Source organism: Engystomops pustulosus, chromosome 6 (assembly GCF_040894005.1).
Source record: "Engystomops pustulosus chromosome 6, aEngPut4.maternal, whole genome shotgun sequence".
NCBI classification, from domain to species: domain Eukaryota; kingdom Metazoa; phylum Chordata; class Amphibia; order Anura; family Leptodactylidae; genus Engystomops; species Engystomops pustulosus.
Genome location: NC_092416.1, coordinates 117,164,115 through 117,182,119, shown reverse-complemented (window position 1 = coordinate 117,182,119; position 18,005 = coordinate 117,164,115). Strand labels below are relative to the sequence as shown.

Sequence of the window (18,005 nt, the reverse complement as noted above, 5' to 3'; positions counted from 1 at the left end):
TCAAATACAGATGTAATTTCTTTTGGAAAGTGCTGCGTTTGTGCCTGGAAATCCTGGAGAAAGGCTAAAGACTATGAACAACTAATCATTTCATAGTAGTTTTTAGAGAAATTAAAGCTTTCATAGTATTTCCCTTAATCTGTAAATGCCCAGTATTGTATATGTATGTACTGTATGTATACTTCATAAAAAATATCTGGTTCCCAGATGAGCTTACCATGCCATTTCCATCTGAGCTTTGCTTTGCCACCCACCATATAAATAAGGGCATGATATTTTCTGTATGAAAACGCCTGCAGCTCTATCTGAGGTCAGTGATTGATTCTCAGAAACTCGTCATGGTAGTTTCCGCTGTTTGGTTTCTGGTCTATGCAAACTGTGTCTGATGGGCACTGATGGCAGCCTGGCAAAAGATGTGACAGGGAAGAAGGTTAGAAGACAGGAGGCTGAGTCAGAAGGATATGTAGTAGAATGTAATGTCCAATAAATTGTCCTCATCTGTTGCATTATTAAAAAAAAATAATCCAGCTGTCAGTTTGTTATATTTGTTTCTGGGAAAGCTGTGACCACCAAATGACATGCCAGGACTTCAATTTATGTAGTGGGCTGTAACCTGCTATAATATGGAGTTAAATAGCAACACATAAATGAATCAGGTTATCACCGCATGAACTTTACTCTTTATTGATCTTACAATGTATAAAGCATTGGAATCTTGGATGACTTCTATCACTTTTCCATCACAGACATCAGTTTTATAGTGCAGTCCATTCCTGTTTATAGTGCTATACTTAGTCAGAAACTTTGCTCACATTATAATTGTTCTAAAAAGCCTGAAACAATCCAAAAACAGGTTAAATAGGTTTTTTTAAAAAAATATTCAAAATACACACAAAATATGTATGAAAACAATGACTTTAGATCACCACTATTAACTACATTAGCAATCTGACATTTACAATAACATGCCTCAGAATATATATAGCTGTGACACAGACTGTTTTACTATGATCCCATTGATAGTGTGGGGTACAGATAACAATGGCCCTTTATCCTGATAATGTGGGGATGCAGTTTTATTTTATCATCAGTCAATTTTTGTGTGATGTCTAAATATAAAAGCCAGGCGGTGAAGTCTGAAAATGACAGGTCTCCAGCATTATTGCATTGATCATGGACAATGAGCAGTTACAAGTGTTACTGCACCACGTTTCCTACCCACTAGGGAACATTTATCGGGGCTTGTATGCCTGAATACTGTGCCTATTTATGCTCTTATGCCACCTCACCAGCAAATGGGGGTGAAGGGGGGTGCAGGCAACAGCAGAGCAGCACGACATACCCAGCACTGGCGTGCAAGCTATAGCCTGGACCTAGGCTATTGTGCAATTCAATATAACAGCCCCCTGACGTAGCATGGTAAACGTCATGGGGCACATTTACTTACCCGGTCCCTGTGCGATCCCCGATCCTGAATGTCTGGTGAGGATGAAATCTGCCACGATTCATGATGATCGTGCGCCCGATTTCCTGCATGTGTCGCTTCCCCGATCAGGTCCGCAGGAGTTCACCTTCTTCTTCCTGCTGCATGTAAGTGCTTGGCTTGCGAGACAAATTTAAATGTTAAATCCCGCACATAGTCCGAATCCGTCAGATCATCTGATGGCCCGCCCCTCGATTTGTCATGTGAAAGCCGGTCCGACAAAAATGCGGCCGCCGGACCCTTAGTAAATAAGTCCCCATGTGCAGGCGCATTTAGTGCTAGTGTTTGATAAAACTGTCCCAATCACTCCATCAGCCAAAAGCCAACAGCTCAGAAACCTTAAACTACTATGTTTGTGATGATAACTTTAACCCCCTAAGGACGCAGCCTGTTTGCAGGTTAAGGCTCAGTCCCATTTTTTGGATTCTGACTTGTGTCTCTTTATATGGTTATAACTTTTGAACACTGTTACTTATCAAAGTGATTCTGAGATAGTTTTTCCCCACATATTGTACTTCATTTTAGTGGTAAATTTTGGCTGATAAGTTTTGCGTTTATTTACAAAAAAAAGAAAAGAATTATGAATTTTTAGAAAAATTTGCCATTTTCGGAATTCAAAATGACTGTGTTTTCAGGCAGATCGATTTACCACCTAAATAACTTGCCGAATAACATTTACCATTTGTCTACTTTACATTTTCCTTAATTTTTGAAATGTTTGGATACCGGTAATTTATTTTGACGTCACGCGGCCTACAAATCGAATAGCGATTTTCCGTATTTTCAGAATTGACTATTTTGGGGATAAATACTGTTTGAAATAAAATTTTACATATTTAGCATCAAAAACCCCCTATATAATGTACCTATTTTCAAATCTGCACCCCTCAAACTATCAGAAACAGCATTTACAAAGATTGTTAACCCCTTGAGATCTTCATAGTAATTGAATCAAAATGGCGGTGAAATTTAGAATGGTCAAATTTTGTCGGTTATACGTTCATTTAGCCCTAAAATTTACACATTTCCAAAAGATAAAAGAGAAAACCCACCATAAAATTTGTTCTATAATTTCTCCTGAGTGCAGCGACCCCCCACATGTGGCCATGACTTGTTTTATGGGCGCACAGCGAGGCGCAGAAGGGAAGGAGCACCCTGCAGCTGCCAGGATTTTAGTTTTCTCGTTGCCCCCTTTTGAAGGCTATAAAATTTTCGCTTTTCCGTTATTTGGGCCATGTGACAGCATTTTTTTTGCGTGATGAGATGGTTTTTCCAGTGTTACCATTTTGGGGTTGGTATCACCTATTGTTGAAAATTTAGGAACTTTTTTTGAGGTCATGAGTAGAAAAGCGTCAATTCTGTACTGGATTTTTAACTTTTTTTTTTCGTGTTCACTGTATAGCCTAATAATCATGTTATCTTTATTCTATGGGTCGATACGATTACGGGGATACCAGACATGAATATTTTTCCTTACGTTTTACTAAATTTGCCAAATAAAACCCTAATGTGGGGATCATTTTTGCATTGCCGTCTTCCAAGTGGCATAACATTGTTACGTTTTTGGCTACAGAGCTGGTTGATGGCTTGTTTTTTGCGGGACATGTTGTTCTTTGCAACAGTATCATTCTGGAGTACATATGTTTTGCTAATCACTTTTTATTGCATTTTTAGTGGGCTATAATAGTTAAAAATCATAATTTTTGGCGGGCTTTTAACGTTTTTTTTTTACGGCGTTCATCATATGGGTTCAATAGTTATTTAGTTTTATTCTATGGATTGTTACGGACGCGGTGATACTATACATGTGGGGTTTGTGTTATGATTTAGACTTTTTTTTAGCGTTATATGTCTCTTTATATGTTTTGGGGCTTATGGCCATTTTTAGTGATTTATAAAGTTATTTTTTATTGAAAAACATTTTTTTTTTACATTTTTTACTTGATCCACCATGGGATATGAACAAGCAATCATCTGATTACTTGTTCATGGTAATACTCTGCAATACTGATGTATTGCAGGGTATTAGCAGTGCCAGCCTATGCAGATGCATAGGCTGACACTTTGCCTTTAAGAGGACGTCACAGACGCCATCTTAAAGGCACTGCCTTCAGGCTTCTCTGGGGTCCCGATCGGTGCCATAGCAGCGATCGCCCCCCCCCCCTGAAAACGTCGCGGGGGGGGGGGGGGGATATGGGTCGATCGTGGGGTAAAGACCCCCGGAAGGCATGTTAAATGCCGGGGATGTCAGCGGTAGATTACCGTTGAAATCCCGCGGCTAACGACGCCGGTTCGGCTGTGCAGCGCTGAACCGGCATTGTCTCTGTGCAGTAGCTGTACTGCGCCGAGCGCTATTAGCGGGACCCAGCGCAGTACAGCTACGGCGCGGAGCGGTAAGGGGTTAATCAATTCCTTATTATGGCTATTCTACTCCAAGCAACGATTTCATAGTGCCAGAAGTAAAGGAGTTTAACAAAACAATCGCTTTTTATTTACTGGTCACGAGGTGGAGTGGACCTTCTGCTGGGACTCTAATAGTTTGTTATTATCATAAGGAAAATGTAAAGGCATATCTCCCAACCGTCCCGGTTTCACGATTTTTTAACCCTGTCTCGCCGCCCCGGGAGGTTAAGAGGTTGTCACGATTTGTTACGTATTTTCCCGGATCAAGAGACTTTGTCCCGTCTCCTGGTCCCGGGACACTGACTGTAGAGACACAGGAAACAACGTAAGCTCCCAGCTCTGCACAGCCCCTCCTCCTCTTCCCCAGTGCAGCCCCTCCTCCCCCTGTGTGTGCTGCCGCATGTGAGGAGGAATCATCAGGGGGGGGGAGTCACCAGGAGAGCGGCTGCTGTCTGAGCTTCCAGCTCTGCACAGCAGAGCACAGAACAGAACAGCAGAGCCCCCTCTCCCCCCTATGTGAGCTGCAGTGTGTGAGATGGAATCATCAGGGGGGATGGTCACCTGGAGAGCGGCTGCTGTGTGACCCGGCCATAGACCCTGCAGACTCCTCTGCTGCTTCTCCTGAAGCTGTGGAGGTGCAGGGAGCAGCACAGAGGAGAATAGCAGCACCTTGTATGATGTGCCCCTCCTCCAGCAGCCACAGACATCTGCACAGCAGGGAAGAGGTAGGAAAGTCAAAAGACATCATGCACAAGTACAGGTCAGTGTGTGACAGGACACATCTATCAGGGCTTGTATGGCAGCTTTGTGACATACAAGCCCTGAAATAATCGCAATGTCTTGCCAACCGCCAGACATTGCGATTATTTTGCCCTTCTCCACACCAAGAGGGATATAGCCAGCGAGCTATTAACCCCTAGGCGCACTTGGACGATATATACTACGTCCCTGCGGCTATATACTTAGCGCACTGGAACGTAGTATAACGTCCCGCTTCTGGCACCGGCTCACGAGCGGAGCCGGCACCAGAAGCAGCAGCTGTCAACTGTCTATTACAGCTGACGCCGCGCTGTAACACCCACGATCGGAGCCGGCTCCGATCGCGGGTGTTAACCCCTTACATGCCGCTGTCAAGCATGACCGCGGTGTGTAAGGGTGTTCCTCTTCTGGGCAGCCCCAAGGACTGCCGAGTGCTCCGGGGCTGCCCGATGTCCCAGCCAGTCAGATCCCTTCCGGGTCTGACTGTAAACTGTCTGAGCATGCGTCTGCACCGCCAGACTTTGTACACTGCTCTACAATGAAGAAGTACTGTATAGCAGTGTACTGGACTTGAACCAGCGATCAGAGCATCGCTGGTTCAAGTATGGAAAAGTAATAGCATGTATAAACACTAACGTTTACACATTAGAATAAATAAAAAATAAATACATAAAAATATAAGCCCCTAAAGTCACTTTCCCATAAAAACACTTAATAAAGTATAAAACACACATACAGCCCCCCCCCCCGCGCATATTTGGTATTGCCACGTCCGTAACAATCTGTATAATAAAACAGAATCATTACTGGACCTGCACGGTAAACGCCGGTGAAAAAAACGCTAAAAAATTTCCAAAAAAAAAAAACATTTTTAATTAATACCTTTAAAAAATGCTTTAAAAAGTGATAAAAAAATGTACTGCACTCTAAAATGAGACCACTAAAAAGAACAACTCTTCTCGCAAAAAATAAGCCCCTAACCAGATTTGTCAGTCGAAAAATAAAAAAGTTATGCATATGAAAAGATGGTGATGCTAAAATAAACAAGATTTTCTCCAAATTGTTTTTTATTCAGTAAAATTGAATAAAATACACAAAACCCCCACTTATTTGGTAACGCTGCATCCGTGACAATCTGCATAATAAAACTGAATTGTTATTAGATATGCAAAGTGAACCCCGTAAAAAAAACCCCAAACTGCTCCAAAAAAGAGATAATTTTTAATTAATACCATATAAAAAAGCTAAAAAGCTAAAAAGTGATTAAAAAATGTTATGTACTCTAAAATAAGACCGCTAAAAAGAACAATCATTCTCGCAAAAAATAAGTCCTTAACCAGATTTGTGAGGTAAAAAATAAAAAAGTTATTCATATGAAAGACGCTGATGTTAAAATTATCAACATTTTCGCCAAATTACTTTTTATTCAGTAAAAATGGGAAAAAAAATAAAAGAAATATATAAATGAAGTATATTTGTAATCGTGGTGACCCATAGAATAAAAATAATATACTGTGTTTACAGTATGGTAAACGGCCAAAAAAAAACCACAAAAAAAATCTTCCTAAAAATTGATGATTTTCATTTCCTCCACCAACAAAGAGTTAATAAAATCTCCCCAATTAGCTATAGATGCCCCAAAATTATGTACCAGAATAGTGCATCTCATGTGGCAAAAGAAATAGCCTGTACAATGTGACATAGAAAATCTGCTTTGGATGGCGCCTCCTTCCCTTCTATGCCCGGCCGTGCGCCCATACAGCAGGACACCACCACATATAGAGTATCCGTGTACTCGGGGAGGAAAAATTGGGTATCACACTTTGTGCACCATTTTTTCATTTAACCCATTACAAATGTTTGATTTTCCACCCAAAATGATTGCATTGTCAAAAAATATTACAATTTGTAGACTGCACCTCCATTTTGTTTTAACCCCTATAAAACACCTAAAAGGTTAACAAACTTCTTAAAAATGGGGCGTCCTAGAGGCCAAAATAGGCTGAGTCCTGAAGGGGTTAAACCCTTTCCAACATTGACGTACAACGTCACGGGCGGCAAGGACTTTCTGCAGCCTGACGTAGTACTACATCCCGCTTTTGTCAGCAGATCACTAACACCCGCGATCGGAGATTCCTACGATAGCGGGTGTTAACCCCTCAGGCCACGGTCACACGTTCTGCTAGTGTCGCATTCATAACACGCCGCTAGCGCACAGGGGGATCTCAACCCGATCGCATATGCGTTTCCTGAGAAACTGATGCAATCGATAACCCGATCGCATACTTGTCTCTGGAAATGCATATGCGATCGTGCCAAGGCATAACACAACGCTAGCGGAACAAGTGTCCAGGGTGTGCCGCTCCGATGGTTGCATACTCCTCTCCTGGAGCTGGGTTCTGCCTCCTAGCAGGACTCGGCTTTAACACAGTCTAATACATCTGTACTGTATCACACTGCGTTATAAGAAGAAGAGCTTGAACAAGTGATCAGAGCATCGTAAAAAAAAAAGTTTAAAACACTTTAACTTTTTATTAAAAAGTGTTTTTATTAAAGGGAACCTACCACCACGAATCTACCTATAAAGGTAGATCGGGTGGTAGGTGGATGTAAGGGACGTGAGGATAGGTCTTTTTAGAGCTAATCCTCACGTCCCCGCTAACTTTTGGTACACTTTATTCCCCTAATATGTAAATTTCGTTATGCGGCTACTGGGGCGTGGAGTAGCCGGCACGAGGCTGCACAGCACGGCTACTCCACGCCCCAGTAGCCACATTACTCCTCCTACCCTGTTGCGTGCATGCCCTCGTCCGTCATGATGGCGTTCTGCGCATGCCGGCTGAGCCGGCTGAGCAGTCCCAGCTCCGAGCTACTGCGCATGCGCAGTAGCCGGCTTGTCAGACGAGGGCGCGCAGCTACGAGGAGCTGCGCCCGTACACAACAGGGTAGGAGGAGTAATGTGGCTACTGGGGCGTGGAGTAGCCGCGCTGTGTAGCCTCGTGCCGGCTACTCCACGCCCCAGTAGCCGCATAACGAAATTTACATATTAGGGGAATAAAGTGTACCAAAAGTTAGCGGGGACGTGAGGATTAGCTCTAAAAAGAGCTATCCTCACGTCCCTTACATCCACCTACCAACCGATCTACCTTTATAGGTAGATTCGTGGTGGTAGGTTCTCTTTAAGTGAAAGTCCCCTAAACACAAACATTCCGTATACCAAATAAAGTACAAAAACACATCTTGATAAATCATGAAAAAACCCACATATTTGATATCGCCGCATCAATAAACCAAATATCCGCAAAACATAGCAGCAAATTTTTTAATCAACATGAAGCTCCAAAGTTATACCACTTATAGTGACTTATAGTGAGGGAAGATCTGAAAAAACAGCCGTGTGAGGAAGGTGAAAAGTGGCTTCTACGGCCAAGGGTGTATGACTGGGGCTCATGGGCTAAGCCCTCTTCATACAGACATGGGGTTTGCTGCAATCACCCATCACTAACAGCTGTGATTGTTGCTTGCACCAATCACAGAAGTTAACCCCTTGATTGGTGCCCGTAGTTAAAAAAATAAAATATTAAAAATTCAAATCCCCCCTTTTCCCTAGAACTGATATAAAACGAAATAAACAGTAAAAATCACAAACATGTTAGGTATCACCATGTCTGAAATCTATCAAAATATAATAACGGTTATTCCCAGAATTTAAAGCCGGAAAATAGCGCCCAAAGTGAAAATTACACTTTTTTGCCATTTTGCTAAATATAAAAGCTATAAAGTGTAATAAAAATTGTTTAAAAGGCCGTACTGTCCTAAAAATGGTAACATTGAAAATGTCATCTGATCTCGCGAAAAATGACACCAAACACAGCTCCGTACACTGAAGTATGAAAAGGTTATTAGCATCAGAAGATGACAAAATGAAGAGGAGGTTTTAATTTTTGTAAAAGTATAAAAACATTATAAAACCTGTAATTTTGGCATTCTTGGGGATAGGAGCAGGAGACTGGAGGAGGCTGGGGGACAGGATGATGCTGGAGGAGGCTGGGGGACAGGATGATGCTGGAGGAGGCTGGGGGACAGGATGATGCTGGAGGAGGCTGGGGGACAGGATGATGCTGGAGGAGGCTGGGGGACAGGATGATGCTGGAGGAGGCTGGAGGACAGGATGATGCTGGAGGAGGCTGGGGGACAGGAGGCTGGAAGACAGGATGATGCTGGAGGAGGCTGGAGGACAGGATGATACTGGAGGAGGCTGGGGGACAGGAGGAGGGGGCTGGAAGACGGGAGGATGCTGGAGCAGGCTGGGGAGCAGAAGGAGGAGGCAGGAGAACAGGAGGAGGCTGGAGGGGACAGGAGGCCACAGGAGGCTTGAAGACAGGAGGCCACATGATGAGGAGGCTGGAAGACAGGAGGCCACAGGATGAGAAGGCGGTGGACAGGAGGAGGAGGCTGGGGGACAGGATGATGCTGGAGGAGGCTGGGGGACAGGAGGCTGGAAGACAGGATGATGCTGGAGGAGGCTGGAGGACAGGATGATACTGGAGGAGGCTGGGGGACAGGAGGAGGGGGCTGGAGGACATGATGATGCTGGAGGAGGCTGGAGGACATGATGATGCTGGAGGAGGCTGGAGGACAGGATGATGCTGGAGGAGGCTGGAGGACAGGATGATGCTGGAGGAGGCTGGAGGACAGGATGATGCTGGAGGAGGCTGGAGGACAGGATGATGCTGGAGGAGGCTGGAGGACAGGATGATACTGGAGGAGGCTGGAGGACAGGATGATGCTGGAGGAGGCTGGGGGACAGGAGGCTGGAAGACAGGATGATGCTGGAGGAGGCTGGAGGACAGGATGATGCTGGAGGAGGCTGGGGGACAGGAGGAGGGGGCTGGAAGACGGGAGGATGCTGGAGCAGGCTGGGGAGCAGAAGGAGGAGGCAGGAGAACAGGAGGAGGCTGGAGGGGACAGGAGGCCACAGGAGGCTTGAAGACAGGAGGCCACATGATGAGGAGGCTGGAAGACAGGAGGCCACAGGATGAGAAGGCGGTGGACAGGAGGAGGAGGCTGGGGGACAGGATGATGCTGGAGGAGGCTGGGGGACAGGAGGCTGGAAGACAGGATGATGCTGGAGGAGGCTGGAGGACAGGATGATACTGGAGGAGGCTGGGGGACAGGAGGAGGGGGCTGGAGGACGGGAGGATGCTGGAGCAGGCTGGGGAGCAGAAGGAGGAGGCTGGAGAACAGGAGGAGGCTGGAGGGGACAGGAGGCCACAGGAGGCTTGAAGACAGGAGGCTGGAAGACAGGAGGCCACATGATGAGGAGGCTGGAAGACAGGAGGCCACAGGATGAGAAGGAGGGGGACAGGAGGAGGAGGCTGGAGGACTGGAGGAGGCTGGAGGACATGATGATGCTGGAGGAGGCTGGAGGACATGATGATGCTGGAGGAGGCTGGAGGACATGATGATGCTGGAGGAGGCTGGAGGACAGGATGATGCTGGAGGAGGCTGGAGGACAGGATGATGCTGGAGGAGGCTGGAGGAGAGGATGATGCTGGAGGAGGCTGGAGGACAGGATGATGCTGGAGGAGGCTGGAGGACAGGATGATACTGGAGGAGGCTGGAGGACAGGATGATACTGGAGGAGGCTGGAGGACAGGATGATACTGGAGGAGGCTGGAGGACAGGATGATACTGGAGGAGGCTGGGGGACAGGAGGATGCTGGAGCAGGCTGGGGAGATGAAGGAGGATGCTGGGGGACAGGAGGAGGAGGCTGGAGGACAGGAGGCCACAGGATGAGGAGGCTTTAAGACAGGAGGCCACAGGATGAGGAGGCTGGAAGACAGGATGATGCTGGAGGAGGCTGGGGGACAGGAGGAGGAGGCTGGAAGACAGGAGGACGAGGCTGGAGGACAGGAGGCCACAGGATGCGGAGGCTGGAGGACAGGAGGCCACAGGATGATGAGGCTGGAGGACAGGAGACTAGAGGAGGAGAATGGAGGACAGGAGACTAGAGGAGGAGAATGGAGGACAGGATGATACTGGAGGAGGATGGAGGACAGGAGACTAGAGGAGGAGGATAGAGAACAGGGACCACACCATGTGAGTAGGGGTGGGGGTAGGAGTACAGATAGCATTATGTTTAAGTTTGGGGAGAAAAATTAAAGCTGAAAACCAAATGTAAAGGCAGGATAAAATTAGGGGGTCTTATATGTTTTACATGTTGCAGAGTTGCATTAGGGGTTATTATATTGGTCCACGGGAAGGAGGGGGGCAAATTAAGGGGCGTTGTACCATGTGGGGACCATCAAGTTCGATATTATACTATGCCTGTGGGTGGGACAATGGGCGTGGTTTAAAAAAGGGGGAGGGGCTTTGTGTCCCTCTTTCTCTTTCCCAAAAGTTGGGAGGTATGTGTAAAGGGTAAAGCTCATTGTTTTGGTCGGTGCCTCTGGAAATCAGTAGTCTTAGGTGCATTTTATACTGAGCTGAGATTCATACTGTTTTGTCATCAATACATATAAGAAATGTATATTGTCTTCAAATACAGTAGGTGAAAGATTATACAGTACGTGTATATAACAACTTTTCTGGTGAAGCTTATCTTTGACTCCTATGTTCACTTTCCATTACATATAGTGTTATCAGGAAGACAACAAAAAACATGCCTTGTTCTTGTAAAATGAGCAGGTAAATTGTGTAATTGTGTAAATAAAGTTGTAAGGTCATGTTGTGGTAACCAGTGATTTTAGTGGCAGATAGAGCCTACGCTATGTACTGTGCTCCCTTAATCACACTGCATACAAACATTTTCTGCAATAGTGCTTTTTTGGTGAAGCTGTTTGGGTAGAACAAGAAATCCTGTTCACATTCCCACAAATCCATGTAGAAAATCTGCAGCAAATATGGCTCATCTGCATTTACTTGGATGCCACCTGGTGCTATAGGTTTTTTTTTTCACTAAACCCACTGGGAGGATCAACAAATAGACTTTTTTATTACATCTTTCAAGTTGGGACTTTTACGTCTCAGTTTGAGACTTTTTAGGAGTGATTTATCAAAACTGTTCTGATTGCTCAAAGCTGAGCTCTGATTGGTTGCCATAAGCAACTAGAAAACTTTTGCTCTCAGATACATCTTATTAATCTCAACAAAAAAAGTCTCAGTTTTATGTGACAAAAAAAGATTCAAAAAGTAGTTCTAGAAACCAGACAATGGCCCTCAATTATTAAAGGGTTTGCACCAGTTTTCTGACTGACTTTGCACTGAAAGGAATATGCAAACCAATATTTTGTCGTGCTGCACTCTCTCTGACAAGACAGAAAAAATGTGCACCTAAAAAGGTTTCTTAGTGCCTAGTGGGAGTTTGCACCACATTTGTTTCTGATATGGCCACATTTCTACAGCATGAACAAAGAGAACCAAAAACTTCAGGGCATCAACACTTGAAGGGCAGTGCAAATGAATGAATATCACGCGCCTCATTTGATTAATCTGGCGCACCCTGCACACTCCACAGGCAAACTACACATAGTACAGTTTGCACTGGTTTTGATAAATGTGGACTAATGTGGTGATAAATTGACCTCTATATTAACAAATGGTCAATGAAAACCATTCAGACGTGCTCTACTTTTTAATGAAACAGATACATAGTCCACTAAAAAAACAGACATCTGAATTGCTCCATTAAAAATAATGCATTTAGTGCCTCAGTTGTCCTTTTTAAACTGTTGTGGGTATGAGCCTTTAATCTACAAATGCTAAGAAGCCACTTTTGGAAAGTGTTAAGTACTAGCCACAAATCTACAATACACTCAATGACATTAAGCCTAGTTGAAGGATTTTATGAGGGGAGAATCTTTCTAATTTTGTTGAATTGTCCGCTATCTAAACCAAAGTGACATAGCTATTAAGAATGGACTGCTCCCAGAGGGTTACCATCCTTTATGCAGAGGCAGGTGCCACTTTTAGTACACATCCCCATTTTAAGTTTTATTCAATGCGACAAATCCTTGAAGCATTTTTTTTCATGTTTTTTTCATTCATATTTTTGTCAGTGAGTATATACAAGCCCAAAACGTTCTTTGGTACAGTCCTATTTGTGAGCGTGACCAGTGTTGCAGCAAGTTAATTCTTCCACTGGCAAGATTTCAATTATTTGCCATAAGCCTAAATCTAAAAGCCCTGTGCAAGGGTTGCCTCTTAACAACACAAAGTATACCCAAGACAAATGTTCTAAGATAATTTTTTGAATTCTAAATGTCTGACAGCAACACTGATCTTATGAGAGCACTTGCCAATATCTTTAATATAAAAAGTCTTGCAGGTTAGACCGAGGATGCAACATTTTTTAATGAGACTTTACCAAATTATTTTCCCAGAAATGAAAAAAGGAGAGTGCCCTGTGATGACACACACACCATATTTACAGCCTGTCAGCATGAGTAACCTTGACCATTGCTACAAAGGATGTGTGGGTACTTTCCCAGTAACTCCTTCACTACTGCAGCTTACAAGTGCCTGATACTATTGCATAGTTGGTATATGTTTGCTAATGTGAGTGACACAGGGCAGAACAGAAGGTGCTGAGGTTTAAGCTGAAATCTCTAAAAGTATTCCTTATCAGGTAAAAAGGATCACAGTGGAGGAAAAACACAATTCTCTGTTGAACAGTACAATTCCTGCAAAGAAAGTTCATGAAGGCTAAAATATATTAAGTTACTTGCTCACTGTTCCTGATATCATCTGGTTTGACCCTGGCATTTCCCATACCTTATCCCACAGTCTCTCCATTGTACCTATCTGCCTCACCTGGTTTTGGCTCACAAAAAAGACCTAAGGGTGTGTTCACACGTTGCAGTTAAAACTGCATCACAATCAGCTTTGAGGTGGTTTTAGGTGCAGTTTTGTCAATTGGTCACAGGTGAGGGACATGAACTGAACAAGTGAATTTCATTTTGAAGGGGAAACCTGCTCCACAAATGTCATTCACTTGTTTAGTTCGTGTCTTTCACCTGTTCAATTGACAAAACTGCACCTAAAACCCCCTCAAAGCTGATTGCGATGCAGTTATAACTTCAACATGTGAACGCACGCTCACAGAGATGTGAACTGATGGATGTATGATTGGTTCCATCTCCCAGGTGGACCAGATGCTAGTATTCCATTACATGGTGATTACCAATTTGCCAATAGAATCAGCAGTTTAAACTATAACTAGTTTTAACTGACTTCATCTGGACTGACCAATCATCCGGTCATTAAATTTATCTCCTCTTGGCTCTAGCCTGATACAAGCCATTCAAAGGGGCTTGCCTCTCAGGTCATTCATGCATGCTCACAACCTGAGAGATGCTCCCTACTCCTGGTAGGGGCACCTCCGTACAGATGCCCCTACCAGGATGAAACACTTCTGTGCCTGTTCAGTTCAAACTGTAGACCACAGAATCTTACTTACAGTGTGTCATGCTTGATGGTAAGGGGGCTGCCTTACAAGGTAGCAAAAGAGGCATGGTTTTCCTTGTCCTAGTGAAGCATCAATGGCTATAAGTCTCCAAGCACCTGCAATGCAGCCTTAACTGGCAATCTCCTTGTAAGGAGGACTCTTACTCCCAGACACCAGTGAGTGCTCTCCACTGGTGTTGTTTTGGATTTATTATGGGCTTATTTTGGACTTTGCTGGGGATTGCGGGATTCTTATTTGAATACATATGAAAATTGCTGAAACCAGGTACTAAATGTGAACTTTCTCCTTCTTCCTTCTCCACTGTTTGTGCCTGACTTTCAACAAAGGATTAGGCCTATGAATTCCCCAACCTTTCCTCTTTCTCTCTGCTTCCTTGCCCCACTTCACTTGCCCCCGTCGCTGTAATTGATTTCAGACATATTTTTTTGTAGGGACCATTGATCAAGCATGTATGCCAGTGAGTTGGATCATAAGGAAGTGCCTACTACTAGCTCACTAAGAGGTCCAAGTAAAGGTCACATGTACTGTCCTGCCTGGTCCGCCCCTTTTTAATGTGATCTTAAGGCAGCGCTTGATTATGTCCATCAGTGCCATAGAGAAGAGTAGAGCAGCAGGGTGCATATCTGATCAGTCGCTTATTTGGAGGTTCAACTGACCCCTCTTCTCATTATTCATGGAGAACCTACCACAGAGCCCCTTACTCAGTAGCATATTATCTTCAATCCTGTGAAGTTGTGACTAGACAACCCCTTTCATATTCTACCAGCTACTGCCACTACTCTACCTACCACAATAGGTGTCAACACCATTTATTATTTTGCTAAGAGAGAAATTTGAAGCATAGCAAAAAGCAGCATGGATGAGGTCAGGACCATATCACATAACTAAGATAGGAACAGGGGTCAGGGGATGCCCTCATTGGCTCATAGGCAAAATGACAGCTTCTATAAGCCAACATATGGAGGGCAGTTATCATACAGTATTCTGGTATACCAGGCATAAAAACAAGGCATACAAATTTTGGCACAGGGAAGTAATTGTGACTTTTTTCAGGTTTTCCATTCCTCACAACACCTTTTTGTGAAGTGGCAACGGTTATAGCTGGTTATAGCTGAAATCTTTCCTAGGCTGGACCTGGCGTAGATTTCATCTCTGCGCCAGAATTACCTAAAGGCCGGAAGTTAATAATTCCAGGAAATCTTGTGTCAGGTTGGGGATTATTAAGAATTTCAAAGCATGTGCCAATCTTAGTAATTTCCCCCAGTGTATACTACTGCAAGGAGAAACCTGAAAACACTTAGCAGATCCCTATTCTGTGCCCATCTTGATAGCTGCTCAGATCTGTGTCTCTGGAGCAGAGCGATTCAGTGATATCTCTTCAATCTGCATACTGTACTTTAGTGTTAGGGGTCAGGGATAGTAGTAGTATGGATATAACGCCAGCAGTTTATTTTATTAGGGACAGTTGGAGGCAGGGATAAGATGTCTAGTGTTTTGCTACCAGTCACCAGTGCCAGACAGGAAAGAGGATGATTAAAGAAAGATTCTTTGACACACACTTGAAGATTTGCTTGAATTTTCTTTTTTATTTTGCAATGAAAATATTTTTTCACAACATCTTAGCCTTCACCTTTATATGACTTTACATGACAAATTAAGAAAGTAGATCAAAAGTAGCACACAACGTTTCGGTCGTCACGACCTTTGTCAAGTATGATCTATTCTGTATGATCTCCTTATTTTTATTTTCAATTATAATTGTAAAACTCTTTGTTTACTGATATACTTAGCGTAATACTTACCCTATTATTTTTCCTTACTTATACTCATCCTCACTTTATTAGCCTTCTAATCATTTACAATTATTTTGTTTACAGAATAGATCATACTTGACAAAGGTCGTGATGACCGAAACGGCGTGTGCTACTTTTGATCTACTTCTACTGCTACTGATCTACTTAATTTGTCATGTAAAGTCATATAAATGTGAAGGCTAAGATGCAAAATAAAAAAGAAAATTCAAGCAAATCTTCAAGTGTGTGCCAAAGAATCTGTCTTTAATTGTCATAAATGGACTGAGAACCCTATTCTTTGAGCACCACATCATTATTGATAGTGCAAGAGGATGAGGCTGCAATTTACAGGACAAAAAAAACATTTATTTTGTTGGTGCTATGCCCATTTAGTTGTACACAGTGTGCCCACTGATACCCTTACATAATTTACAGTTCTAGTGTTTTTCTCATCTTAATCATCTAATGTGTGCATATGAGAAAGGCCCAACTTCTAAAATTAAGACTCAGACCTTGTCCTCAAAATGTAAAAACTTGGCAGGCACCAGTGGCCAAAGTCAGATATGCCCTGCTAGTAGTAGTAACAACAATAGTAATAGTACGCCAAAGGTTCCCCAGACTTTCAAAAGACACAACATTTTTACAGGTGGTCCCCTACTTAAGGACATCCAACTTACAGACAACCCATAGTTATAGACAGACCCCTCTGACCTCTGGTGAAGCTTTCTGAATACTTTACTATAGTCCCAGATTGCAATAATCAGCTGTAAGGTGTCTGTAATGAAGATTTATTGATAATCCTTAGTCCCATTATAGCAAAAAATGTTTAAACTCCAATTGTCACTGGGGCCAATTTTTTTTTGTCTGGATCTACAATTATAAAATATACAGTTTCAATTTACATACTAATTCAACTTAAGAACAAACCTCCAGACCCTATCTTGTACGTAGCCCGGGGACTGCCTGTATACAGGAAAATAATATGTTTTAGATTCTGGATTGGATGAGTCACTCCTCTTATTGACAGCAGGATAATGAGTCTGGGTCAGACAGTAGGTGTTCTCCTTATGGAGAGATTGCCAATTAAGGCCACCTTAAAGGCATGTGGAGACTTAAAGCCATAGATGCTCCACTAGGGAATTCTGGGAAGTATGCAAAAACGTTTTCCAAGGTGTTTTCCAATTTTGCCAATGTTTAGCCAATTAAGGCGGCCATGCAGGCGAGTGGAGACTTCTAGCCATTGATGCTACACTAGGAGATTCTGGGAAATATACAAATAAGGATCAGACAAGGAAAACCACACGTCGTTTGCTACCTTATAAGGCAGCCCCCCTACCATCAAGCATGACTTAATGGCATGAGCTAGGATTCCAATTAAACCAGTATATCTATTCCAGAATAACCAGATTTGACAACTGTAGACAGCAATGTTTCTAGATGGTTGCATCTCTTCAGCACAGTGTAGGGAACATCATACCTTGTAGACGGGAGTCAGAAAAACAGGCCTCCAGCTCCTTCTCCTCTCTGACTAGGGAAGCCTGTCATTTAGGGTTTGTAGAGACTCCAAAGTGAGGGATGTGCTGGCCTTGTGGTAGTGGCATCAGAAGCTTTAGTGGTGGTGGCATAGTATCATCCACCTTCTTTTTCAAGGCACGGTTTCATTATTTAGAATTTTAAGTGAAAAAATATTAACTTTGGAAACTTAGTTCATGCTTCATTTTTGCTTAACCAGTTCGCGCTGCATGGAGAGGGCTCACGGGCTGAGCCCTCTCCATAGCCGGTAAGTCTTTGCTGCATATTGCTAGCACCGATCGCGGGTGTTATCACAGCGATGGCTGCCGGCAAAGCTGCTGGCAGCCTCAAAAAGATAGCAGCGCATGGAGCGATCCGTCTCCATGGTAGCCTCGGGTCTTCCGAAGACCCGGGGCTATTTCGTTTTAACCCCTTCATTACAATGTGCTGATAGCACATTCTAATGAATGAGGAGGAAAATCCCCATATACTGCCATACTGTAGTATGGAAGTATATGATAGGATCGATCAGACAACCTAGGGTGAAAGTACCCTAGGGAGTCTGAAAAATAGTAAAAATAAAAA

The 18,005-nt window shown here is 43.6% G+C and overlaps 1 long non-coding RNA gene across 1 annotated transcript in view; it reads right to left on the bottom strand.

Moving 5' to 3' along the window:
* Nucleotides 1-223: 223 nt before the first annotated feature.
* Nucleotides 224-18,005, bottom strand: part of LOC140066046 (uncharacterized) — a 60,291-nt gene continuing 42,509 nt past the window's right edge. The window contains exons 2-3 of the long non-coding RNA XR_011848083.1: nucleotides 695-833; nucleotides 224-403 (exon numbers count right to left, since the gene is read on the bottom strand). This is a non-coding gene — a long non-coding RNA (uncharacterized lncRNA). The remainder of the gene's footprint in view (nucleotides 404-694; nucleotides 834-18,005) is intronic.